Source organism: Ambystoma mexicanum, chromosome 7q (assembly GCF_040938575.1).
Source record: "Ambystoma mexicanum isolate Mex_15411 chromosome 7q, UKY_AmexF1_1, whole genome shotgun sequence".
Classification (NCBI taxonomy): domain Eukaryota; kingdom Metazoa; phylum Chordata; class Amphibia; order Caudata; family Ambystomatidae; genus Ambystoma; species Ambystoma mexicanum.
The window spans coordinates 73,143,514-73,169,971 of NC_090941.1; positions in this window are offsets into that span (position 1 = coordinate 73,143,514).

Here is a 26,458-nt window from a genome sequence, read left to right on the forward strand (position 1 = left end):
GATAGTTGTCGTATATAATAGGAGTTTATTGCTTGGGCCAGAAATGGTACAAATGATTTTGTTACGTCTTCCACTATTAATCCATCCTCATTACTCCTTTGTGGTCTGGATCTAAATAGTTTGGCTATATCCGCTGTTTTTAAAAGAAACACTCCTGGGAACAAAAGTCCTAAATAACAAGTACCTCCCCAATTTCTAGGCAAACAAGGATACGCTCTTTCTCCACATATAAAATATACAGGGTCACCTACATATACTTGTTCTACTTCCTTTGTAAGAATCGCTATATTCATACATCTAGTGAATGTCCCTACTGAATAAGAACCCTTCTTCTTTAAACAGAAAGGAACAAAACGTGGGCTGTAGTTTACTGTATAGGAGGGAGGCACTGCATATTTATTTCACTCTGATCTCATACGAAATATGATTACTGATGATTTCTCCGGCACAAACAATCTATCTTGTGGCATTGGTTTGGGCGCAGCTTTTGGCATTATCATTTGTGCTTTATGAAATATGGAGCAACCTATGGGTCTCATAATTATCTCCTCAAATTCATTCATGTTTGTGCTATCTAATTGACCCGTTTCACTTTTATTCCATTTTCCATAATATAATGTACTCAGAGATGCACTACATGCAGAACTTAAAGTTAGTGGCTGTACGTACCAACCTATTCCTTTGCCACCATGCTGTGGCAAATGAGCACACACCCAACAGTTATTCTTTTTCAAAATTGAATGTGTCATGTTCATTATTTGCAGTAACGTGTTATTCCCATAACCTTCTCTATGTCTTTCTTCCATTGGGTATAGAGTGTAAGTAATTACACGAACAGGGCTTTCAGTGGTGGAGTTGTTTCTTATGGGCAATAGAATTTCTAAGGGGTGCATTTCTTCCAGGTACCATAATACCAGTGCTGTCGTTACTGGGACTATTATGCTCATTACGCACATTATTATTGTTAGAATTAGCATACAATTTCTTCGATAGCTCTTTTTGTGTAATCTTTCAGTTTCTATGTTTAAATCATTATCAGCAGTGGTGCAGGAGGAGGCAAAAGCTGGTTCCGGCATTTTCTCTAGCGGTCCTTCTTCTTCTGCGTGAATGTCTCTCATTGTTGCACTCGTTGGAATGTCAATAAGTTCGATAATGTCAACAGTCTTTCCTGACAGTTCTTAGCAGCCTGGATTTCTACACGTTGGGCAAGATCTCTGTGCGTCTGTACATTTGCTCTAAAGAACTCCGGAGCAGTTATCAATTGCCTTCGTACCATGTGCGCCCTGTTTGTCTGTACGGTTTCAGGACACATGGATTTTTTGTTAGCAATGAGGAGTTTCGATTATTGGGCTGTCCGATTCGCACAACCCTCACAACGCTCTCCTCTAGGCCTCCGGTTCCTACTTCATCCGAGAATAGGAAACAGAGGCAACAAAAAGAAAATCAACAGGAATGCAGGTTTGGTCACTCCTTTTTCCTAGGCCGCAAATTGTATCGCCTTGCTCCTGGTATCGTGTGATCAACGAACAGTGCAGATGCACTTTCAGACTCAAACTCGGAGTCTGCCTGTGGCACTCTGACAGATGATGGCGGGCACCCACGTGATGATGCAAATTTAATTTCAGGCTGTGGTGCTGCAATAGATGGTGGGCCCCCAAGCGGTACACGCTTGGTCTCGGCCAGCAGTGATGCAGGATCTGCTGGACAATGCTGGGCCGCTCCTTGTCCTTCCTCTTTCACAGCAATCTCTTCAGGCTTTGTTTCAGGATCAGGCAGTTTTTGTGGCAGAGAACTGGCAATCGTGTCTTTCATTGCTGGGACTGCTGTCTCTTTCTGGTCGTCTCGATCAGTCAGTTTTTCAAGCGGTGGTGGGACCTTCTTGGCATGTGTCGCGTGTACCCACGCCTTTCTCCCATCCACCCGAATTGCCGTCTGCGTAGTTAGGAGGATCAGATAGGGCCCACGCCATCTGGGTGCTAATGATGTCTTCCGCTCAAAATATTTGATTAGCACCCAGTTTCCTGGCTCCAGTGCGTGTCCCGGGCCAGTGTATCTTATTGGCAATACCTCCTGCACCTGCTGATGAATCAAATGCAGTTTTTGCATTAACAGATTACAATAGATACTGAGTACAGGATATTCCATTTCCCTCAGCCCCTTTGGCTGAGGTGCACACCAAACATTTGCTGGTCTCCCCATGACGATTTCATACGGGGAGAACCCAGTTCTCGCCTGCACAGATGTGCGCATGCACAGTAGCGCTAGCGGTAATATCCTCTACCCAGCTTAACTTGTTGCCTGCACATATCTTGCTAATCTTAGATTTTAAGATACCCTTATGGCGTTCAATAAGACCGGCAGACATGGGGTGCCTAGAACAATGGAATTGCTTTTCAATCTGCAGACCTGCACAAATCTGTAGTATTACTGCGCCCACAAAATGTGGACCGTTATCTGACCATATGACACGGGGCAAGCCAAAACGGGAAAAGTATTCTTTTAACATTACTTTCGCCGTGCTCATAGCAGTGTAGTCTTTTAATGGATATGCTTCCACCCATTTGCTAAATGCACATATAACCACTAGGACATATTTCAAGTTTTGGCATCTCTCCATTTCTATGAAATCAAAATGGATTACCTCAAACGGCATAGAGGGAGGACCAAAACTGCCTGTTGGAGTTACCGTTCCCTTCCCCACATTGGCCCTCATTAGGACTCCAGCGCTAAACCATGGTGCTATTAGCACCATGGTCCATGCCGGAGTCTGCCATGGAGAAAGGGGGAATTACCACCCCATTCCAAGGTTGGCGGGGCGTTAATTCCCCCTTTCTCCATGGCCCTTCCCCATTTTTGCCCCATAGGGCTCAATGGGAATGGGGAAGGCGGCAATTACGGTACCGCAAATTGCGGTACCGTAATTGCCATCAAGGTCCCTTTGCGGGTCCCCACTTCAACGGCTGGTCCCGACCAGCCGTTCAGGTCGGGAGCCACAAAGGGACCTCGTAGTAAGGCGTTAAGGGGTTAACGGCGCCGCAGCCTTTTACGGCGCTGTTAACCCCTTAACGCCAGGGTCCTAATGAAGGCCATTGTGTTGTAGACACATGATACAATTTTGCACCAACCTCTCAGCATTTTTCTTTATGTGCGCATTCTCCCACACTGTGGCTAAATGTTGGACTACCTTTTTGGCACAAATATGAGTAGGGCTGTGGGCCATTGTGACCATTGCAGTTACATAGGAATTGGGCAGCATCCAGTTCCTACTCTTCTTGTCTACCCAGCAACCCTTCAGATCTAATTCAGCAGAGCCCCCAGCCCACCCTTGTATTTCATCTACAGTGGCTTCCGCCTGCATTTCTTTGACTGTGGTAGTTCCATTCTTTATCATGCAGGGCACTTCCTCTGACTGTACTGTGAACATTCTGGCATTCAGGTCAGTGGCAGTTTGTTTCGCAATCCTGAATCCTGTCTGCAAATGCATTTCCCTCTCCCACTTTGCATATTACTTTTTTATGCGCCTCACATTCTATTATTGCCAGGCGCTTTGGACACGTAACTGCAGACAACAATCGTACAATCAAAGGGCCATGTTGTATTCTAGCCCCATGTGATGTTAAAAAACCTCTCTCAGCCCAAAGTCGGCCAAAGTTATGAACCACGCCAAAGGCGTATTGACTGTCAGTATATATGTTTACACTCAAATTTTCAGAAATCTCACAAGCTCTGGTCAAGGCTATTATCTCCACTGCTTGTGCGGAGTTGTAGGGGATTCTTTTACTTTCCACAATACTTTTTAATGTGGTGATAGCATAGGCAGCTGTTGATGTGCCATCCGGCAATTTAAAACAGGAGTCATCACAAAACAACTCCCCATCTGGCTCTTTTTGTGGTGTGTCTGTCAAATCAATTCTCCCCTTCGTTTCTTCTTCAGTAACCATTAAACAATCATGGGGAGGTGATTCATTTTCATCAAGTTTTTCCATGGGCAGTGGCATTAATTCAGCAGGATTCAAAGCGCTAGACCTCTTAATTTGGATGAATAGGACAATTTCATATCTGGTCAATCTAGCAGAGGTGAGGTGTTGCATCTGTGTTCTATTTAATAGAACGTCTATGGCATGTGGCACCATCAAAATTAAAGTGTGCCCCAGTACCATCCCTTCCGGTTGTTTCACTGACGCAACTGCCGCTGCAACAGCTCGCAAACATCGTGGTAATGCGCATGCTACAGGGTCAAGCGCAGATGAAAAATAGCTGCACGGCCTATTTCTTCCACCTTGTTCCTGTGTTAGAACAGCCAGCGCGCAACCGTCATTCTCATGCACGAATAATCTAAAAATGTTTGCATAATTTGGTGTGCCCAAAACTGGAGCGGAACACAACACAGTTTTGAGCAACCCAAATGCTCTCTGACATTCTTCATTCCACTGCAAAGGCATCACAACATCCTTCCTTGTCAACTCCACCATTGGCTTCACAATTAGAGCGTAATTCACTATCCACTGCCGACAATAAGAAGCCATGCCTATTATAGCTCTGACTCCTTTTTGTGTTTTTGGAATAGGCATACCAGAAATACTCTCTATTCGCTCTGGCGTTAGTCTTCTAGTCTTCTCCCTTCTCTCAAAAGTAGGTAAACCAAATAAACCACCTCCTTTCGACAATACTGAAACGTCTTCAAGCTTGCTTTGTGGCCATGTGCTGCCAAATGTGTTAACAATAAAACAGTACCCTCTTTACAAATCTCTTCTGTATCTGCAGCGATCAACAAGTCGTCTATATATTCTAACAATACACAACCTGTTGGTAACTCTAACATGAATAGTTGTTCTTTCAATGCTCTGCTGTAAATACTTGGACTCTCTGTGTAGCCTTGTGTAATGCGCGTAAATGTGAATGATCATCCTCCTAATGTGAAGGCGAACAAATATCTACTTTCTTGGTGCACTGGAATACTGAAGAAAGCATTCTTCAAATCAATAACACTAAAGTATTCTGCTGAAGCAGGAATCATTGTCAAAATTGTGGTAACATCTGGGACCAATGGAAATTGAGGATCTACTACCTTGTTTAATGCATGCAGATCAATTATGAAACGGTACGGTACCTCCTTACCGCCTTTCATATACACCGGGAGAATGGGACTGTTACACGTGCTGCCTGTAATTTCTTCAATCACTCCCAGTTTTACCAAATCAGACACAATACTTTTCAATCCTTTTTCTCCTTCCGCTGAGAATTTGTACTGCGGAATACGTGGCAATGTTACTCCTTCTCTTAGTGTAATTTTAATTGGCTCTATCTTCAAGCATCCCACATCACTGTCATTTACCGCCCATATACAAATTGGCACTTCACTTAATTCCCCTGTCAAAGGTTAAGACAAAAATTCAGATACTGGCACACCCTGCGGAGAAATGGTCAAAAATACTCCATCTGGCGTACAGTGGATTACTGCACTTAGTTTTTTCAATAAATTCAATCCCAACAGATTCTCCCCACAGTTTTCTGTTAAAAGGAATGGACATTATTCAGTGAATGGGCCTAATGTTACTGCTATTGATTGGGACACTGGATTAATCACTGGGGTACCTGGGAACTGTACTGAAATATTTCTTTGCCCTGACAGCGGTATCTCTGGAACCAAGTGATGGTCTATTGAACACTTTTGTGCCCCCGTATGCATGAGGAATCTGTGCTCCCTATCCCTGACTTTCATTTTCTACGTAGGGTACTTTCTGATTCACGGGAATAGACACCGGTCCCAACCCCTGTCTTGGGCTGTCCTATTGGGGAAACAACACATCCTCTGATGTGTAATCGCTGCTGTTATTATAGTACGCATTCGCATGGGTATCAAAAATGTTCCCACCCCTTCCTCTTTCCATTTTGCATATTCTGCTGGCTCTGATTCTGAGTAGAGGTTTGATTCTGGTTCTGGGCACCATTGCCTTGACTATTTTGGTGTTGCTGCATGTTATTCCTGTTATCCCCATTTGCTCCTGGATGCCCTCTATGCTGTCTTCTCTGGACATACCCATTCCTATTTTGCAAATGTGGATATTGTGCTCGCCAGTGACCTTCCTCTCTGCAATACGCACACTGATTCAATCCCAGGGGCCCTCCATGCATGTTCAGATTACCTCTGCCTTGGGCCTTTCCTCTACCTCTATTGTGTCCTGCTACTTGCTGGAGTAGCACCCCAACCATTGTTCGTAACGCTTCTATTCTCATTGACAACGGGTATTCATTACATATCTCACTTATCTCCATTACGGGAATACTAGGGTCTGAAATCCATTTCAATGCCTCTCGCTTACACACTCTTAGTCGGTCACCTGTCTGTCTTGAAGACGATAAATATCGCCGCTGTATATATGGCTCTACCGCTTCAGTTCTATCTCGCCTAATATCTCTACTCCTATATCCAGGTGTGGCAAACATTTCTGCATACTCATTATCAAGTTCATTCTTCAGTTCAAAAAGCCAATCTACATGTTCCCTCATCTCTTCATCTCTCCCTCTACAACGTGCCAATGCATTCAAATCTAACAATCGTTGTGGCGGTAACTTCTCATTCAACTGTTTCCATCTAGCCACTAAATATTCACCCATGCATTCCAACAATACCTGTCTTTTGTTGCTCCTCCTGAAGTCAAATAATGAAGCCATCGCTGCCGTTTCATCATTCTCATCTATATACATTTCGGCCTGTTTTTGCAACTCTCTCTTCTTCTCCTTGCTAATCGCGCTCCGAGTCACTCTCACACATCCACTCTGTCCGGCCCCTTCTTCTGTTTCAACAGCTTCAAGTCCAATCATGGGAGAGGCAGATGGGACAGAAACGATCTCTATAGAGGGGGGGTGCGGATGGGATCATGGGAACGGGCTGTATCTGTTGTGATGTTGATTGGCTACCAGGAGGCACTGCATGTGCAGTCTGTGGCTGTGCTAGGATCTGAACAGATGGGAGGGGCTGAGCAACAGGAGGGGGTTGAGCAATAGCCACTAACACTGTCTTTTGAGTCTCTCGCCTTGGGCCTTGTTTCGTATCAGTCAATATTTTTTCTATCAATTCATCTGATGAATGCAATTCTTGTTGTAGATATATTTTTTCTATACTCAACTGGTCGCGTCTATTTGATCTTCTGAAACTATTACTCCACTCCTCCTCCTCTTTTTCTTCCGCCCTTTCTGACTTCGATTTATGCCTGCGCGCGTGTTTCTCTCTGCTTCTGAAACAAAGCATAGCTTCCCTTCTCCAGTCCCTAAGGACATCAAATGCTGCAGGCCGTGTTTTCTTTTTTATTAAAACATTCTCCAAATTATCTATCCTCGTCATCTCAGAACTCCCATGATTCGACCACTGAAGATCTTCCTGCTTTCTGGTTTGCCTATGTCAAATCTCACAAAACATTATCGCTCCCACACCATATTTCACATACATCTCACATGCCGGCGTTCCCACCGGTGGCGCAACCTGGCCAGTTTCCAAAGATTGTCCGCCGCAGCGGAAAAACCCTGCTAGGGTGGACAATACCCCAGGCATGTTTTAACCTTACCCTTGGCTAATCAAACTTACTCTGGGTGTTTGATTTTGCAAAATCAACTCTTAACCAATATCAGAATTACTTACGAATCGGGGCACGACTCACCTGATCAATCAATTTGTCTTTTCAAGACACAATTCGTCCATATACTGACGCAACCGTCGTGTCTGCGTATTGTAAGAGGATTCAATTCAACACTACAGCTAAGTCAATGCCTAGTCTGGGATACTGAATGGAAACCCTTATTGATATATCTTTATGTCCAGTTCATGAGTTCTGGATGACTACCCCTATATAACACCCCTCTCTTAGAATCCCCCTGACTCCACTGAGCCAATAAGTAGTTCTGTTTTGCAAGTTTAAAAGGTTTATTTGAGAAATAAAACAAAATATAGATACCACGCTTTTATAATAAATTAATAATCGATATCGCCCTTATAAATATAATGTTAATCAACAATGGGTAATCTGACACTAGCACACTTCTTTACAATCAAGTTGGTGTAGGATGGATAAAGTAGCAAATACTTTTATGATTTCAAATGAAAAGCAATGAGGAATAAAATGCAGTACAGAAATACTTGATATGATTTTAGCAAAAGATAAGATAATCACTTTTTCTCTGGCAATTCACCCCCCGCCCCTACGCAATGTAAGAAATGGAAGGAGATGGAAAGAGGAGCACACAGTTCTCAGGAATGCAACCAAATACAATACGAAATTCAGTTCCTCCCCCAGCAAGCTTAGAGGAAACAGATAGGAGTTTGAAACACAGGCCCAAAATGCTTTTAAATGTGATGGCAATGGATGGGAAAATGTGCCAACTGATTTTAATTCCCTCTAGAGATTCAGGGTGAGTGGGAGATGCGTGTTGGTATTAGTTCAGGCTCACTTTAGCAATGCTATATGAGTTATTACCAAGTTGCAAACGGATTTTAACAAAAGAAAGAATGGAGCTGCTATTTTGACAAGTGGAGAAATTGAGCCAAAATCGCAAATCGTGGTAAATTTCGCGAGTGCGTAAATCATAATTGTGGAAAAAGTATAAGGAGTAGGAAGTCGGTTTCAGATGAAAGTTAAATTTTGTTCCTAGCCCAAACGGTTCCAGAGATACGGACGATTAAATAAAGGTAGTTTTTCGGATTTAAAGTAAAACTCAAAATGACAGGTGACAGCTTGCAGCTTCAGAATTGACAGGTGACAGTTGTGCAGCTTTACAAATGACAGATGACATGATTTCTAGGAGGCTGTTCTACTTAGGTTAAAATAGTTTGGATTACATTATTTTAACTAAGAGATTGGTTCTGCACAGTTCTGATAGGTACTCACAATATCAATTTGAAATAGGCCTCGTCACGGATCTGGACAGGTTTTGGACTGGACTCCGGTACTGGTCTCGGCACTTCACAGCGATCTGGATCTATGGTTCTGCTCACAGCGATCTGGGTCAGCTCTGCTCTGCTGGTCTAGCCTCTCTGGATTCTGGAAGTAACACTGCTTTCTGGGTACTGCTACAGGTTCTGGAGATTGATGGATTTGAAGTCTGGATCTCTGGATGTGAAGTCGTTGGTCAGCATGCTCCGCAGCAAATGGAATTGACTGTCTCTACCTGTCCCAGCAGTCTCTTTTTATGTGTTTTGAAAATGGGTGTGTGCCTGGGCCTAGCTAAGCCTGCCCCTCTCTACTTGTCATTGGCCCAATTCTCCCCTCTCCCATGATTGGGGGAAGGAAATGGATTGTCATCATGATGAGGTCTGTTTATGGGTCAGAGGATCCTCCCCTGTCATCTTTACACCCAAATCTATATTTGATCCAAATACATATTCTCCCAAATACACAGTTGTTTTTACATCACCTACACACATCATATATCACATGAGGTAGGCACTGTTCTGACTTTGGCGTTTCTAGGAGCTTGGGTAAAGAAATGGCAAATTATTTTCGATTTTAGTGGGTTATGCAACATTGGTTTTTCATTAAAAATTATACACATATACACGGCCTGTCCATACACACTCCAGTAAATTCCCATGTCTCTAGCTTAAACACAGAGTCTGTAGTATCAATAAATAGCGGGGTTTTGCCCCAGAACATCGCACAAATTGGAGTTTGGGCTTGAATTGTGGGCACATTTTTCATTTTAAGGATCCCCAAATTTCACATTTCTGTCATCTGGTTACCAAGAGTTATCAGTATTTCTGTAAAATATATATTTGCTTTCAATTCAAAGTACTGCAGTGTTTGAGTCCGCCCCCAAAGTTTGGGGATGACAGTGATCACATGTCTCTCCTGGCTGGCAGATCCTTGTTGACAGGAAACAGTCAAAATCACCATATCCTATTCAAGGGAAAAGGTCTTTTGTGTGGGCTCCAGCAAGCTGAGGTCAACAGACCAGGGGGCCACTTTGCATTTGGTTAGCATGACCATGTGATATCCTGGGCTTTCTGAGGTGAGAAGGTTTCCAGCCTTTTGGCCTGTTAATCAAATCAGATTGTCTTTGGGAACAGCAGGTGGTTAGATTTCTAATTAACCCACAGTCTTTTGAAGTCCCAATTGTCACAGAAGGCTGATTAGCTTCTGAAGTAGCAGTTCTCCTGTCAGAGTTTAAACCGCTAGCGCCGCCTTGAGTCCAAAGCGGGTACTGCATGCATTTTTTGAGTTGTCTTGAACTACTGCATTTCGATAGAGTGGTCTTTTGCTTGATAGTATAGGGCCCTTGCTTAACATTGTTTTGATGGCATCCTCACAGTAGAGTGGTGATGTGGAACCCCCCACAAGAAGGTTGTATCTTTGGAGTGGTCTCGTGCCAACTGCGCAGTTCTCCTATTCTGGCGTGAATGTGGGCAGCGATAGCTCATCCCCACATCCACCCAGTCTATTGATTTAGTTTGTTCTGGGATAGAATAATGGGCGGCGACAGCTCATCCCCACATCTACCCAGTCTATTGATTCAACATGGGTCAAAACCCATGACAAATCCCCCCGCCCGACTGCGCTTTGATTCAAGTCGAGGGGAAGTCGGGTGCAAAGGAGGTTTTGAGCCCTTGCGCTGGTATGTCCCCATTATCTTCTTCCAATCCTGTAGGTGGCACAGTTCAGCATCTTTTCCTCCACCCAGTTCGATCGATCGGTTCTCCTCGCCGGTCCTAATGGGAATATTGGGCGGTACCCCGGGCCCCTCGGGTCTCTGCTCCCGGTCCCCGGATCGTCCTCCTTGGTCAGTCTCTATGGTTTCATCTCTCCTAGGATGATAAAGGAAAGTGGCAATACCTATTCGTAGACATTTCTTCACCACTATTAATGGTGTGGCGAACATATACATTTTATACTTTAATATACCTAACATTTTGAGATACAAGTTATCATTCAAAGACAGTGGCTTACAAGAGTATAATATTTTAGAGACTATATGTGGGATATTTTAGGGTTGGAACTGAATTACTCTGGAGCGGCCCCCTCTGGGATTCCAGTGGATTCCTCCAGTTGTTGCAGAGTGTGCCTGGGATGGCAACACTGTAGCTGATTTATATGTACGCACTTGTCTTCCCCCTCTGCCAAACCGCCTTTGGGGATGCGGATCTTGTAGGCCACAGGGGAGATTTTGTCTATAATTTCAAACGGTCCCTTCCATGTAGGCAAACATTTTCGCTGTTTCTCGGCTGATCTTTCTAGATTCTGCTGAGCATAGGCAAAAGCATGCTGAAGGTGTTTCCTTAAATTCTCCACATACTCATGAGTTGTGGAGGCATTTATCAATGTTTGCTCTTGGGTTCTTTAGAGCAAATGCTGGGGAAGCACCATCTTGCGTCCAGTCATCAACTCAAATGGTGACATTTTGGTTGCAGATGAAGGGGTAGATCTGATGGCCATTAGGACCAGAGGTAATCGGATATCCCAACTTGGCCCAGAATCTGCCACAAACTTTTTTAAGATGCTCACAATGGTTCGGTTATATCTCTCCACTGCTCCAGAAGAAGCTGGCCTGTAAGCAATATGTAGCTTTCTTTTGACCCCCAGTATCTCCCAAATCTTTGTCATTACTTCACTGGTGAAGTGGCTACCTCTGTCTGACTCAATCCTTTGAGGTAGACCAAAACGGGAAAAGATGTGGTTAATCATCAGGGCAGCTGCTGTTTTTGCCCTGCAGTTTGGGGCTGGGAGACATTCCACCCACTTGGTGAACAAGCATGTAACGGTCAACATGCACTTGTTTCCTCTAGACGAGCGAATTACAGGGCCTACAAAGTCGATTTGCAAATCTGACCATGGCAGTGTCATCCCCCTCTTTTGGAGAGGCGCACGGTGTGTGAGGGATGATGGCTGAAATTGTGCACACACAAGACACCCCTTCAAGTATTGGTCGAGGTCCTACCCCATGTGTGGCCAGTATGCAACCTCTCTTAAGATTTCCAGTGTTGTGTGAAACCCCCTATGACCGGCGGTGGCCGCATCATGGGCGTGACTTAACATCAGGCTTCGGAATGAGGTAGGAATGACCCACTGATCATGGCCAGCTTGGGATTTCCTTACCAACAAACCGTCTTGGATTCGGAACATTTTTGGACATTTCATCAACACTCTTAGGTCCTCTTTCCCAATGTAATCTGTGTCCGTCAGGGGAAAGTTCTCAGGGTCCTCAAGGTGTTGGTAAAACTTACCAATGATTGGATCTCCCTTCTGAGCTGTAATCAAATCAGCATCAGGGGTCTCCTTGCTCCATTGGGCAGTTGAAAGATCATTGTGAGCATTTGTCTGGGACCTAGTGATTGCAGTGACCTGGATTTCCCCCAACAGGAACTCTATTTCTATTAGATCCCCTTGGATGGCCCCGGTTTTGGCCAGCTGATCAGCTAAGTCATTTCCAGTTTTGTCTGGTCCCTCTACTTTGGAATGACCCTTGATCTTTTTCCAGTGGATGGTCATCCCATTCGAAGTGACCAGATCATCAATATTTTGGATTAACTTCCCATGTTTCAGGGGTTTGTTATTAGCGCATAACATGCCTCTGGTTTTCCAGTTGACCAGGTGCTCCATGAACCCATTCCGTACATAATCCGAATCTGTGATTATGACCAGTTCGTGGAGTTGATGCTGGACAGCAGTGAGGATGGACTGATGCACAGCCATCAATTCTGCCACCTGACTACTTCGGGGACACATTTTGTATCCAGCGGAGGGTTCAAGGAACTCTTCAAAGACTTTGTGTGGGGAATTAAGGTATGCCTCCATGTTGTCCTTGGTTTTTAGACTTTCGTCCTCGAGACAGTTTTCTCTGGCACAATCATGCAAGTCAGCCAGACCTTGCGCGAGGGGACTCTTCTTGTTTTGGCCATATCTGACCTCCACAGGAAAGCCTTGCATTGACAGAATCCAGGAAGTAATTCGGGAATTACTCACATTTCTGGCCCGGATTCTGTCACTTTGGAGATATTGCAGAGGCTGGTGTGGAGTCTCCACTATGATGTGCTCCCCCTGGATAAACGGGGGGTAATTCTTCAATGCCCACACCGTTGCCAGGAGTGCCTTCTCACAATCGTTGAATTTTTCCTCCACCGAGGATAAAGTTTTGCTCACATAGGAGATTACTTTATTGACCTTGTCATGCTTTTGGTATAATACTGCCGTCAAGCACGTATTACAGAACCCTGTCTCCAGGAAGAACTCCTTGTTTCTGACAGGGTAAGCTAGGCAAGGCGCTTGTGAGAGGCTTCTTTTGAGTTGTCTTACTGCCTCGGATTGTTCTGGACCCCATTCCCACTCGACCCCCCCTTCAAGAGATGAATCAGGGGTCTAGTGATCTCTGCCTAGCCTTCAATGAACTTTCTGCTGTAATTAGTCAGTCCAAGGAGGCTCCTTAGTTCCCGCAGAGTTGTGGGGTCTTTCAGTTTCTGAAGTGCTTCCACTTTCTTTTCCTGGGGACAGAGACCATGAGGAGTAATCTCATGCCCCAAGAAATTAACACGGGTTCTACACCACTGTGCTTTCTGAAAGGAAAGTTTTGCTCCGGCGTCCCTCAACTGTGTCAGAACATAACGGATCTCCGCTATGTGTTCCTCCACAGATGAACGTTTGATGAGGACATCATCTACATAAGCCAGGTTACCCCTCGCACCCAGGTCGGGCATGACCTTATGTAGGAAAATGTTGAATTCATTGCCGGAGTTGAGGTATCCGAAGGGAGTCCGGGTCCATGTGTACTGCTGGCCCCCAAAGGTAAAATCCAGTTTGTACTGGTCCCCCCTACTGACAGGCACGGTCTAGTATCCATTGGTCAGGTCTATTGCTGTGAATACCTGTGACCCCTGAATCTGGGCCAGCCCTTGGTCAATGTAGGGCAGAGGCCATCGAGAAGTATGGACCCGTTTGTTGAGCTCCCTAAGGTCGGCGCAGAGTCTCCACTGGCCGTTTGGCTTCAATATTCCCAGCACCGGATTATTGAAAGTGCTGTGGACTGGAAGGATTATTCCCCGGGACTCAAGGTTCTTAATTATTTCAGTAAGGGACTCCATGGATGCGAGAGGCAAGCGATATTGCTTCACAAACACGGGAGTCATTCCAGGGTCCGTGGGAATTGTTGTGGTGTGGATCTCGGTGCGGCCACAGTCGTATGAGTCTACCGCAAAGAGATCTTGGAAATCCAAGAAAACTTGTTTCAATTTTTGCTTCTGTTCCAGAGTCACACAGGCATCAGCTAGGTTGACTCTCTCGTCCACCATCTGCCTGAAGCCTGGAAAGACTTCTGGTTTGGCTATCTCAGCGGCCTCCTCCAGCTGGGTGGAGAAGCCCCTGGTCAGAGTGCTGATTTAGACTGGAGGCTTCAGGTGGGAAAGGCAGCCCTCATGGACCTGGAAAATCACCTCATCCCTCCTGAAGTCACAAGTCACATCTTCCTTACCATAAGGGCAAGAAGTGTACACCAGGAAGTTCCCCCCATGCCGGGTGAAAATCCTGACTGGTGTTGTATTGTCCTCACTGTCACTGTCAAAACAGTCCTTGGGGATCGGTCCTAACAGTTCATTTCCTAAATCAATGGAGAAATGTCGGTCATCAACCGCCATTCCAATAGTGGTGCCTGCAGCTAGAGTAATATTCTGTAAGTCGCTGTTATCCACCTCTATTGGAATGGTGTCATGTTCTATGTTGACTAATGGTGTTGGGTTTACCCCTAACCCTTGCTGTTGGAGAGAAGCATTTAGATGAATATAAGCATCAGGGTTTTGCAATTTTTGTCCTCTTTTAACTTTCACTTCCAGGGAGAATTGTCGGGTCCTTTCTGGGATGGTGACTTCCTCTTTAATCTGAATTTCAACTGCATAAGGTATCAATTGAGCTGACCTAAATGATTTTTCTGAATCATCAAAGCCCATGGGATTATCCGCTAATCGGGACCAAGCTTTGAAGTTTATTAGGTCCAAACTAATGGCAAAGCGATTGAGAATGTCACTGCCTAAGTATAAGGCGGCAGTGACGTCTCGCACGACCCAACAATTATGGACTATGCTCTTGTTGCCAATGGAGATTTTGAGCATACACCTGCTTGGCAGGAGATGTTTGGAATTAGGTGCTTCCAGGTCCATTTCCCATTTGTCTATCAGTTTGAATGTGGGAATGGCTGGATCTTTTGGGAGTTGGCAGAACATGGCTTTGCTGATGAAGCTCTTACCGTTGTTCACACACACTCGAGCGAGAACAGAGTCCTTCCCATCATTTAACTGAACAGGGATGTACAACTGCTCTCCAATTTGCTGAATATCAGCCAGGCTCTGAGCTGATTTCACATCTTTCTGGACTATAGGAGTGGAAGTGTCTGCTTGTGGATTAGTAAAGAATTTCAGAGTGTTTCCTTCCAGTGTGGAATACCACCTTAAACTGGAAGGAAGGTTGATTTTCAGAAATAGAGAGGACCCCCCATCACCAGTCTGTTGTCCTACTGCTATTACTGTCACGTCTGGAATTTGGTTGTTCTGGAAGTGAAATTCTACTTGGTCAGATTTGTGTTCAACCATGTGGCAGGTGCCATTTAAACTAACATGGTTGACACTCTGTTTTAATTTTATTGGTCGGCTAGTCTGGGTCCAGAGGACCTTGTTTACGCAATCTATTAGGGGTGACAACCTTCTCAGGAGATAATTTCCTATTAAACAACGGGTGCCCTCTGGAGTCACTACTATGACCGGGTGTTTCACCTTGTGTCGCCCAATTTTGATGTCCAAATCTGCAGTCCCCTCGACAGGAATTTCCTTCAAAGTTCTGCAGTTGTCCAGGAAGAGAGGTGAGAGGAATAAGGTAATTCTCCCCCCTTCCTGCATTTAGTTCATCAAAGGCCCTTTTGGACAGAAGGGTAGCTTGGGATCCAGTGTCCACCAGTGCCGAAATTGTACCCTGCCCCTGTACTTGTACCGGGGCATAATATCTTCCATCCTTCTCCTCAAGGGGGCACATATAATGCACATTTTTGGACAACTGGTGGGCTAACTTTCTGGTTTTGGACATTGCTTGCGACGAGATTTGGGCAGAATTCTGTGGAGAGTCTTGGGAATCTGAAAGAAAAAGTTGGCAACTGGAGATCAGAGCCATTGTGGGTTCCCCTGGTTCCGGTTCTGGGCAGCCCCGCCCTTTTTGGAGGCAGTCATCAGGATGGGTTTGACCCAGGGGATTTCGGGATTTCAGTTCTGGGATGAGATGATGGGCGGCGGTAGCTCAGTCTCCACATCTCACCAGTCTGGATTGGAATCCCTTGGGACCCATTTTTCCTTGGGAGGAGTTCCCCCATCTCTGAAGGAGAAGATCCTTTTCCCAGGATCTTCTGAGGATACCCCTCCCTCAAATTGGAAGACCTGTACCTCCTCCACAAAGTGGGTCTGTTTGGGTCCTTTGTTTCTCCTACCTCCTCTCTGCTCCTTGGGTGGCAGACTTTCAGGGGCAGGAGATTTTGTTTCCGGTTCCTGGTTTTCCAGGGGCTGTTTACAAGTTGGGAAGGAAGCTTCCTCCAAGGCTTTACACCCCCTTCCCCTTGTGCCTCCTCCCTGGGAACCGGTGGGTTATCGGGGTGTTGCCCCCGTCATTGTTCTGGAGCACCAGGTCCAGAGTTTGGGGCATTCTGCGGTGGCATGCTCATCTGAGGGTTCTGTTGAGCCCTCAGTATGTGACCCAGATCTCGTCCCATATTTTGGACCTGGCGCTCAATTTGTGAAACCCGTCAGGCTGATACGGGGCTCTATTTTCTCCCCTGGGCTGATCCCGGGGAAGGGTAGCTATCCCTTCTCTGGTAGTACCCCTGGTTGGGAAGATTTTGGTACCCCTCCACCCTTGGCCTCCCCTCTCCCGGATTAGGTTGTCTGGGCTCAGGGAATTGGGGAAAGAAGGATGGATGATTTTGGGGCTGGAAATTGGGTGGATACCTGGGGAAAAATTTCTGCCCAGGATTTGGAGAATTTCTGCCCTCCTGTGGGAAGTTGGGAGGGAAGTTCCCTGGGTTAGGTGCTTGGCTGGATTCCCCCCCCCCCTTGGGCTGGAGGAGTCCACACATAACCCAGGATTGGTCTGTTTCCCTTGTAGCGGAGACTTACATAGTCAGGGGGGCGGGGGACCCCATTTGTGGGACTACCTCCTCGACTCCCTGTCTGTGACTGGCCCGAGGGCCTTCTGGGCTGTGAATTATTTGGTGCAGGCAGGTTTTTAGGCCCCCCATCTCCAAATCTAAAACGGGGGCAACCTTTACCTCTGCCACCTTGGCAGCAGCAGGGGTGCTGTTGGTTTTGGGGTTTTTCGGCGCATTATTTTTATTTTCGATGGGCTTCTGCACCTCATAGATCCGGGTAGCCTGTTCAATGACCCAGTCTAAAGATCTTTTCTCATGAAAATCTCTCACGAGCTGGGTCATTATGTATTTGGATAAGGCATGGAAAAACGTATTGATAAATTCTCTGCTCGTCGTGCGCACCCTTCTGGTGGTCTGCGCAAAAGCACGCTTTAATTCTTGCACAAACTCTTGTGGGGCCTAATCCTCCCCACATTGCAAATTGTAGGCTGCCTTGCGAGCCTCTTGAGGATTTCTGTGAACAGAAAAATGTTTCAAGATGGCCGCCTTATAGGTGGACCATCTTAAATGATTTTGGTCTTCCAGCCCGGCAAAGAAACTGGAGTATTCTGGGGAGAATGTCCATTTGACGTACTGGATGCAGCTACTGCTGTCCTTCAAATGGAAAGTCTCCATCATTTGCTCATAGAGCTCCAAGTGTTCCCAAACAGAATACTTGGCGTTCTTATGATAAGGCGTGATGACACTCTTTATTGCCTTTATTTGTTTCAATGGGTCCTTAAGCAAGGCCCTTTTTGCCTTATTGGCCTTTTTGGTTCGGGTAACCCTGGTCCATTCATCCTCCGACTCAGAAGCGCTGCTCCCTGGGGTGCCCGTCTGATCTTCCAGGTTTTCCCGGATTCTGCGAGCCTGGGAATGGCTGGCAGAATGTGGGGACCTGGTCTCCTGTGTCCTGTGACACTCAGAGGAGTCTTCAGATCCCTCCTTGCTACCAGGATTTGCTGGGTATCCCTCCCCCTGACCTAACTGGGCAGAGGTTTTCAGGATGCCCTTAATGGGCCTACTCTCCTGGGGTTCCCCACTAAATTGCACTGTGCTTGGGTGCCCATACCCGGATACCCGCCCATCCATTCCTGGGAGGTACTGGCCTATGAGCCCCATACTTCTAGCTGGATAGTAATCTGCCATCCCCGTGGCCCTGGGCTCATGTGCGCGAGGGGACATGGGGGTGGCAGAGTCCAGGGACTGGGAGAGATGAAGGCCTCTGGTACTAGGGCTCCTGAGGTTATGCTCAGGAGTTTCTCTTTCCCAGCGAACCTCATCTCTATCCGCCCCTGCTTCCTGTTGCAATGCAAGAGCCTGCGCTTTCAGTTCCACAGTTAAGGCCTTACTAGACTCTATCAGTCTCTCCTGCATCGCTACCTGTTGCTGCAGTCTATCATTGTGCTGACAGAGAGCCTCATTTTCTCTCTGTGCCTCCTGATTGGTCATAGAGTACTGGGCCAGTCTCTGCTGCAGGAGGGTTACCTCCTGAGCTGTGTCCCTATTGGCCTGCTCCTATCTTGCCAGAGCATCCTCCACCTTCCTGGTGTGCTCTAACAGGTTCTGGTGTTATTTCTGGAGGTCACTCAGTCCCTGGAGGGCCAGGTGATTTTCTTCCATTTTCCTTTTTAAGTGGCAGACTTCCTGGCCTAAGGTATCCCTTTCCTGACTAAGAGCCTGCATCTGTGCCGCAGGTCGTCCCTTTGCCTTTGGAAGGCACCAGCTTTCTGGTGCTCCTGATCAAACTCTGCCTGGGTATCCAGGTCTTTCAGAATCAGTTTGTTGCTCTCTGCCTTCACTCTATCTAGATGACTTCGCATGGTGGCTACCTGCTCTGTGCATGCCCTGTTAAAGTCTAGTTGTTGCTCCAGATTTTTCTGGCTCTGCAGGAGGGAGTCCAAACCTTCTTGGTACTCCTTCTGCAAGGCCAGAAATCTGGTATCCTGGTCAGACTTTTCCTGTTGCAGGATACACATGTCCTCTTTGATTCTAATGAGATACTGTATGCTCTCATTTTCTGACTCCTGGCTCCTCTGCAGCCTCTGCTCAGAAGAGACAGGTCAGATTGGGCCTTCTCTAACGCCATCTGTTGCCTATTTGCCAGATCATGGCCTTCAGCACATTTATTCTGTATGACTCCCATATACAGGTACAAGTATGCCGCTATCCCGGCAATCTTGTTATGTTCCTCTTTGGCTTTAGGGGCCATATATAGTTCACTCAGGGCCACATATAGGGGACCCTGATCTCTACATATATCTGACCCTGTTTCAGTGACCTGTTGCGCGATTCCCTGCAACCAGACCGTTTGGTCCTGATGAGTCCACTCACCTCTCACAAATAGCTTATGTAAGAGGTGCTCCCTCGCTATTTTCATGTCTACCAAGGTCGTCATTCTAGAAATTGATTTCCGCCCTGACTTACAGAAATTAGTATTTTATTTTTGCAAAACAGACCTTTCCCTTACAGCGTCCTTTTGAGGGGTGCTTTCACAGTGTAAAACAGCGTGGTGATCTAACCGGATATGTGTATCTGGTCAGTTGGCACACTGTATTAATCTGCACAAATGGTAAATCTAACCCAGAATATCCCAGCTCGAGCCCCCACTTTGTAAAAGGATTCAATTCAATTCCACACTACAGCTAAGTCAATGCCTAGTCTGGGATACTGAATGGAAACCCTTATTGATATATCTTTATGTCCAGTTCATGAGTTCTGGATGACTACCCCTATATAACACCCCTCTCTTAGAATCCCCCTGACTCCACTGAGCCAAGAAGTAGTTCTGTTTTGCAAGTTTAAAAGGTTTATTTGAGAAATAAAACAAAATATAGATACCATGCTTTTATAATAAATTAATAATCGATATCGCCCTTATAAATATAATGTTAATCAACAATGGGTAATCTGACACTAGCACACTTCTTTACAATCAATGAGGAGTTGGTGTAGGATGGATAAAGTAGCAAAAATACTTTTATGATTTCAAATGAAAAGCAATGAGGAATAAAATGCAGTACAGAAATACTTGATATGATTTTAGCAAAAGATAAGATAATCACTTTTTCTCTGGCAATTCACCCCCCACCCCTACGCAATGTAAGAAATGGAAGGAGATGGAAAGAGGAGCACACAGTTCTCAGGAATACAACCAAATACAATACGAAATTCAGTCCCCCCCCCCCCAGCAAGCTTAGAGGAAACAGATAGGAGTTTGAAACACAGGCCCAAAATGCTTTTAAATGTGATGGCAATGGATGGGAAAATGTGCCAACTGATTTTAATTCCCTCTAGAGATTCAGGGTGAGTGGGAGATGCGTGTTGGTATTAGTTCAGGCTCACTTTAGCAATGCTCTATGAGTTATTACCAAGTTGCAAACGATTTTAACAAAAGAAAGAATGGAGCTGCTATTTTGACAAGTGGAGAAATTGAGCCAAAATCGCAAATCGCGGTAAATTTCGCGAGTGCGTAAATCATGATTGCGGAAAAAGCATAAGGAGTAGGAAGTCGGATTCAAAGTAAAACTCAAAATGACAGGTGACAGCTTGCAGCTTCAGAATTGACAGGTGACAGTTGTGCAGCTTTACAAATGACAGATGACACAATTTCTAGGAGGCTGTTCTACTTAGGTTAAAATAGTTTGGATTAGATTATTTTAACTAAGAGATTGGTTCTGCACAGTTCTGCTAGGTACTCACAATATCAATTTGAAATAGGCCTCTTCACGGATCTGGTCAGGTTTTGGACTGGACTCCGGTTCTGGTCTCGGCACTTCACAGCGATCTGGATCTCTGGTTCTGCTCACAGCGATCTGGGTCAGCTCTGCTCTGCTGGTCTAGCCTCTCTGGATTCTGGATGCAGCACTGCTTTCTGGGTACTGCTACAGGTTCTGGAGATTGATGGATTTGAAGTCTGGATCTCTGGATGTGAAGTCGTCGGTCAGCATGCTGCGCAGCAAATGGAATTGACTGTCTCTACCTGTCCCAGCAGTCTCTTTTTATGTGTTTTGAAAATGGGTGTGTGCCTGGGCCTAGCTAAGCCTGCCCCTCTCTACTTGTCATTGGCCCAATTCTCCCCTCTCCCATGATTGTGGGAAGGAAATGGATTGTCATCATGATGAGGTCTGTTTATGGGTCAGAGGATCCTCCCCTGTCATCTTTACACCGAAATCTATATTTCATCCAAATACATATTCTCCCAAATACACAGTTGTGTTTACATCACCTACACACATCATATATCACATGAGGTAGGCACTGTTCCGACTCTGGCGTTTCTAGGAGCTTAGGTAAAGAAATGGCAACTTATTTTCAATTTTAGTGGGTTATGCAACATTGGTTTTTCATTAAAAATTATACACATATACACGGCCTGTCCATATATACTCCAGTAAATTCCCATGTCTCTAGCTTAAACACAGAGTCTGTAGTATCAATAAATAGCGGGGTTTTGCCCCAAAACATCACACAAATTGGAGTTTGGGCTTTAATTGTGGGCAAAGTTTTCATTTTAAGGATCCCCAAATTTCACATTTCTGTCATCTGGTTACCAAGAGTTATCAGTATTTCTGTAAAATATATATTTGCTTTCAATTCAAAGTACTGCAGTGTTTGAGTCCGCCCCCCAAAGTTTGGGGATGACAGTGATCACATGTCTCTCCTGGCTGGCAGATCTTTGTTGACAGGAAACAGTCAAAATCACCATATCCTATTCAAGGGAAAAGGTGTTTTGTGTAGGCTCCAGCAAGCTGAGGTCAACAGACCAGGGGGCCACTTTGCATTTGGTTAGCATGACCATGTGATATCCTGGGCTTTCTGAGGTGAGAAGGTTTCCCAGCCTTTTGGGCTGTTAATCAAATCAGATTGTCTCTGGGAACAGCAGGTGGTTAGATTTCTAATGAACCCACAGTCTTTTGAAGTCCCAATTGTCACAGAAGGCTGATTAGCTTCTGAAGTAGCAGTTCTCCTGTCAGAGTTTAAACCGCTAGCGCTGCCTTGAGTCCAAAGCGGGTACTGCATGCATTTTTTGAGTTGTCTTGGAACTACTGCATTTCAATAGAGTGGTCTTTTGCTTGATAGTATAGGACCCTTGCTTAACATTGTTTTGATGGCATCCTCACAGTAGAGTGGTGATGTGGAACCCCCCACAAGAAGGTTGTATATTTGGAGTGGTCTCGTGCCAACTGCGCAGTTCTCCTATTCTGGCGTGAATGTGGGCGGCGATAGCTCATCCCCACATCCACCCAGTCTATTGATTTAGTTTGTTCTGGGATAGAATAATGGGCGGCGACAGCTCACCCCCACATCTACCCAGTCTATTGATTCAACATGGGTCAAAACCCATGGCAGTATCCTGGCTCACTCTGCCTCGTTTCGGGACCCTCGCCTCCTTGTTCTCTGGCTGGATACGTCGATCAGGGATCAGATGTGTGCAGATCTGCAGAGGAGTCTCATCGCTTACGCAGGGGCGCCCTGAACACCTCTTGATCCCGGCTCGATCGTCTCGTCCTCGCCATTCTTTTCGCCTTCCTTATCTCGCAGCGTACACGATGGAACAAGTAGGGGAGGGTCCCTATGCGGGCGCCATCTTGATGGGGCCCCTGTGGGACACTCGTTTGTGGAAACAAGGCACAATCACCACACATGAACTGATACGCCAGACACGAGGTTGTATTCCCAAAATCTAGGGTTTATTGCAAAGCAAATAGTCTCAGTTGGCCAACTCGTCCCACACCCCGTGACGTGTGTCTATCAGACCTCGGGGGACGCAAGAAAGCGAAATTCATACAACAGTTACATATATATAAAACAAGCATCTAGTAATCAGTAGTGTCACAATTTATACCGCCCCTATTGCATTTCCTTTGAACTAGGCACGATGATTGACAATGGTGACGAGTTTGACACCTTCAAACTTTCATTGTGTAACAGTTTGCTATTTTGTAAGCCCACAGACACTAAATCTGTGTTTTAAAGAACACAATGCTTCTGTTTTCTGCAAGCAAGCTGTGCCTAGGGAGAGACACATTCCTGGCCTTGCTATTTCCTAGTTGCTATTCGTGTGCCGGGGGGGTCAACTTGCTCTCCAGGGTTGTACCAGGCTGACGGAGGGGGGGCCGCAAAGGAGAGCATAATTCAAGTCATTTAATGTTTGCTCTGGCATTCCTACTGTGCTTACCGAGACTAGCTGGCACCTGCTGTACTGATTAAAATGCCTTGTTGCTCTCTTTCCAAGGATATGCGAAGGAGGGGACCGGACATTTCTGTCTGAGTTACTGCATTATGTTTCAACAAACCACTCACGGCCTTGCATTGTGCACCAGTGAAGCAGAATAACATTTCAGCAAAGCAGTTTTACATGAGGCAAAAAGCAAATGTTAGAGAGAAAACAAAATGGCGATTTCAGTCGCTTCAAAGTGGCCGCACCTCAGTCAAGCTTATGGCTATCTATTTCTAATACTAGATGCATGAGATGGTTGGTCTTCGGCCAACATAATACACAGCCTTATGATCGAGGGGTGTCTATTTTTCTAGATTGACAGTGAGTTTCCTGCAGCAGAGCAATGGAGACTCACTTCCTCTTCAGGAAGGATTAAATCCTGTTCTTACGCATATAGGTACCCATCCCTCTGACATTCCATGTCAGCACTTTTATATCAGCCGCCATTGCTACTTTGATTGCGTAACCCAATTCTGCTCCTCACCCTCTCTTTGCTTCCACCAGAACATCTTCTCCCTTCCGCTCCCATCTCCGTCCCCTATGTTTCCCCATTCAAGTGTCCTTTTCACATCATGCCAGTTATTGTGAAGACCTTATAACAATTCAAACAACAACAAACCAAAATTAACCAACTGCACCCAGCAGTTTCACTGGACAGTCAATGCTCAGGTGCCCCCGCTCCGTCTTGGCCCATCCGGGTCTTTGTGTGCGGGTCATGTCAAGTCAGCAACTGGCCGACACTAGTCCTTTTGCGTGGATGCTCCTGTTGACTCAGGCCGAGTATCCCACCATTCTCCCCGTCCTTCATGAGATCTGTGTCCTTGCTGCGGTAGGTTTATGTGTCCGTAGTAGTGTGCTGTTTTGAGTAGTCTGCCAAGGTGCAGCAGTCGTCATACGTTCCCCTTCTTGTCTCTGTAGCTCGAACTATGTCACAGCTTCTTTTCCTTCTGCCACATTGTTTTGCTCCAGCCACACAGTGGCTGCCACCAGGGTCTCCAAGAAGACAGCACTCCCTTTGTACAGCACTTTGAGCCTCGACGGGTACATTAGCATGTATTTGAGGTTTAGCTGCCAAAGCCTGGCTTTGATCGGGACAAAGGAGTTCCTTGCCTTCTGTGCCGCTGGAGTGTAGTCCGGGTATATAGCCTTTCTGGCATTATCTCTTCTTATTTCTCCTCCTTCTCGCCAGTAGCGCAGTATAATTTCTCTATCCTGGAAGTTCAAGATCCTTGCTATCATCGGTTGAGGGTGTGATCCAGGTGGTGTCCTTTTTTCTAGGGTTCTTTGGGCTCACTCCACCACAAAGCCCTCTGAAAGTCGACCAGCGCCGATCTCCTGCTGTAGTAGGGTTTGGTGCCTTCCATCCCTTCAGGGCTGTCTAGGAGGCACACATTGTTGCGTCTAGACCGCCCCTCAGCATCCTCCACCCTCTCTTCCAAGACTTTGTTTCTCCTCTCCAGTTCCTGCACTCTGGACTGAATATCTTTCAGTGCTTCTGCAGTTTTTTGTTGCCCAGCCTCCATAGCCGTTACACGCTCTGAGAGGTTGCGCATGTCCTGATGCATCAGCTGCATGTCTGCCTTGACCTCCTCTATTTAGGTGTCTACGAAGGAGCGTAGACCGGTGATAGCCTCCAGCACCTGTTTGTCTTTGTTGGTTTCATCTGAAGTCGTCTGATCCGAACTAGCCTCATTTGTGTTCTGTGTCTGGTCGCGCGGTTTGGCCGCTCCGAAAGATGCCATGATTGTGGAGTTGTTTTTCTTTTTAGGTGGGGACATATCCTCTAGTGGTAAATTAAGGTGGTGTTGGCCCTTGGGTTGGTATTGCATCCTGTTGGGTCCTTTTTAGGTGTAGCCATAGACCTGATGGGTCTATGACTAAGCCCAGGCCTCCGTCTGTGGTGTCCCCTTGTGTTCCAGCTATTGCGTGTTTGACTTGATGGACAGATGGAATTGTGTGCCCAGTGGTTGCCCCTGTTCTTCTGCCCCAAGGTTCACAATACGCCGCTGAGTGTCACCGTGCAGGGCAATGCACTCTGTAGTGTGTGGGTTCCTCAGTGTTACTGGGGTCTTCCGATGTTAGTGGCACCCTTTTCTGCCTTCAGTCTCTTAGGCACAGTGTAGTGTGTAACATGGTCAAGGGCAGTATCCTTCAATGGGGTTCTCAATTGTACGTGTGAGTCGGCTTTCAGGAGGTCCTCAGGTTGTCGAAGGAGAATTAACAGACAGACTTCTCCAGGTCCTAACTCCCTTCATCCCCCTCTTTTGTGGCCCAGTGCCCCAGGTGGAGCCGTTTTACTTGGGAGTACTGTATGCAGTGTGCGCTGGGGCAGCTTCCTTCTGTGGGGTACGCCACAGGTTGTTTAGGACAGCCCCCAGTAGGCTCCTGGTACGCTATAGGAGCGTTAGTTGCCTGCCCAGCCCAAGTTCCGGACTTCACTTGCCCACTTTGGTGGCCCAGTTCCACTGGACCCGCCTTATTGTGTGGGGGTGGGACAGTACCGCCTGCTGTAATCACCCCTCCAGCAAGTGCTAATGGTAATAACAGGATCCAGTAGCCCACTTCCCAGGCATCAGTGCTGTGTGCCCTAAGCCTCTTATGCTGAGCTTGCCACGGTCTTGCCCCATAGTTGCTGGTAACAGTAGTGTGTGGGGTACTTACAGTTCGTGTCTGCTGCTGTGGGCGGTGCCCGGATGTGCACTGTAGGTGCCACTATGCAATGCTGTCTCAAGGTGGCTTGGACTTATTTTGTTTGTAGCTATTCCTTTCAGCAATCCCGGTCCACAGCGGTGCTTCCGGTTCTGCTGTACCCACATGTTCAGCGGGTAATTCTTGCTTTCCGGTGGGGGTCTCACTCTGCCCAAAGCACCCAGCTCCTCAGGCGCTTCAAAGCACCCCAACTGCTCTGTCACACCCTCACACTGGTCACATACCTTTTCTCGCTGCTGGCTTAGTGTCCACTGTGTGCCAAACATGGTGTAACTCCCATGTATCCCTGATTCTTACACCCCTGCCCCTTTGGTGCCCCAGACACTGCACCTCGTTCTTCAGGGTCCCCAGCAGTGCTCTCAGCAGGCTCCCCGCAGGAGTCCACCTCACGCC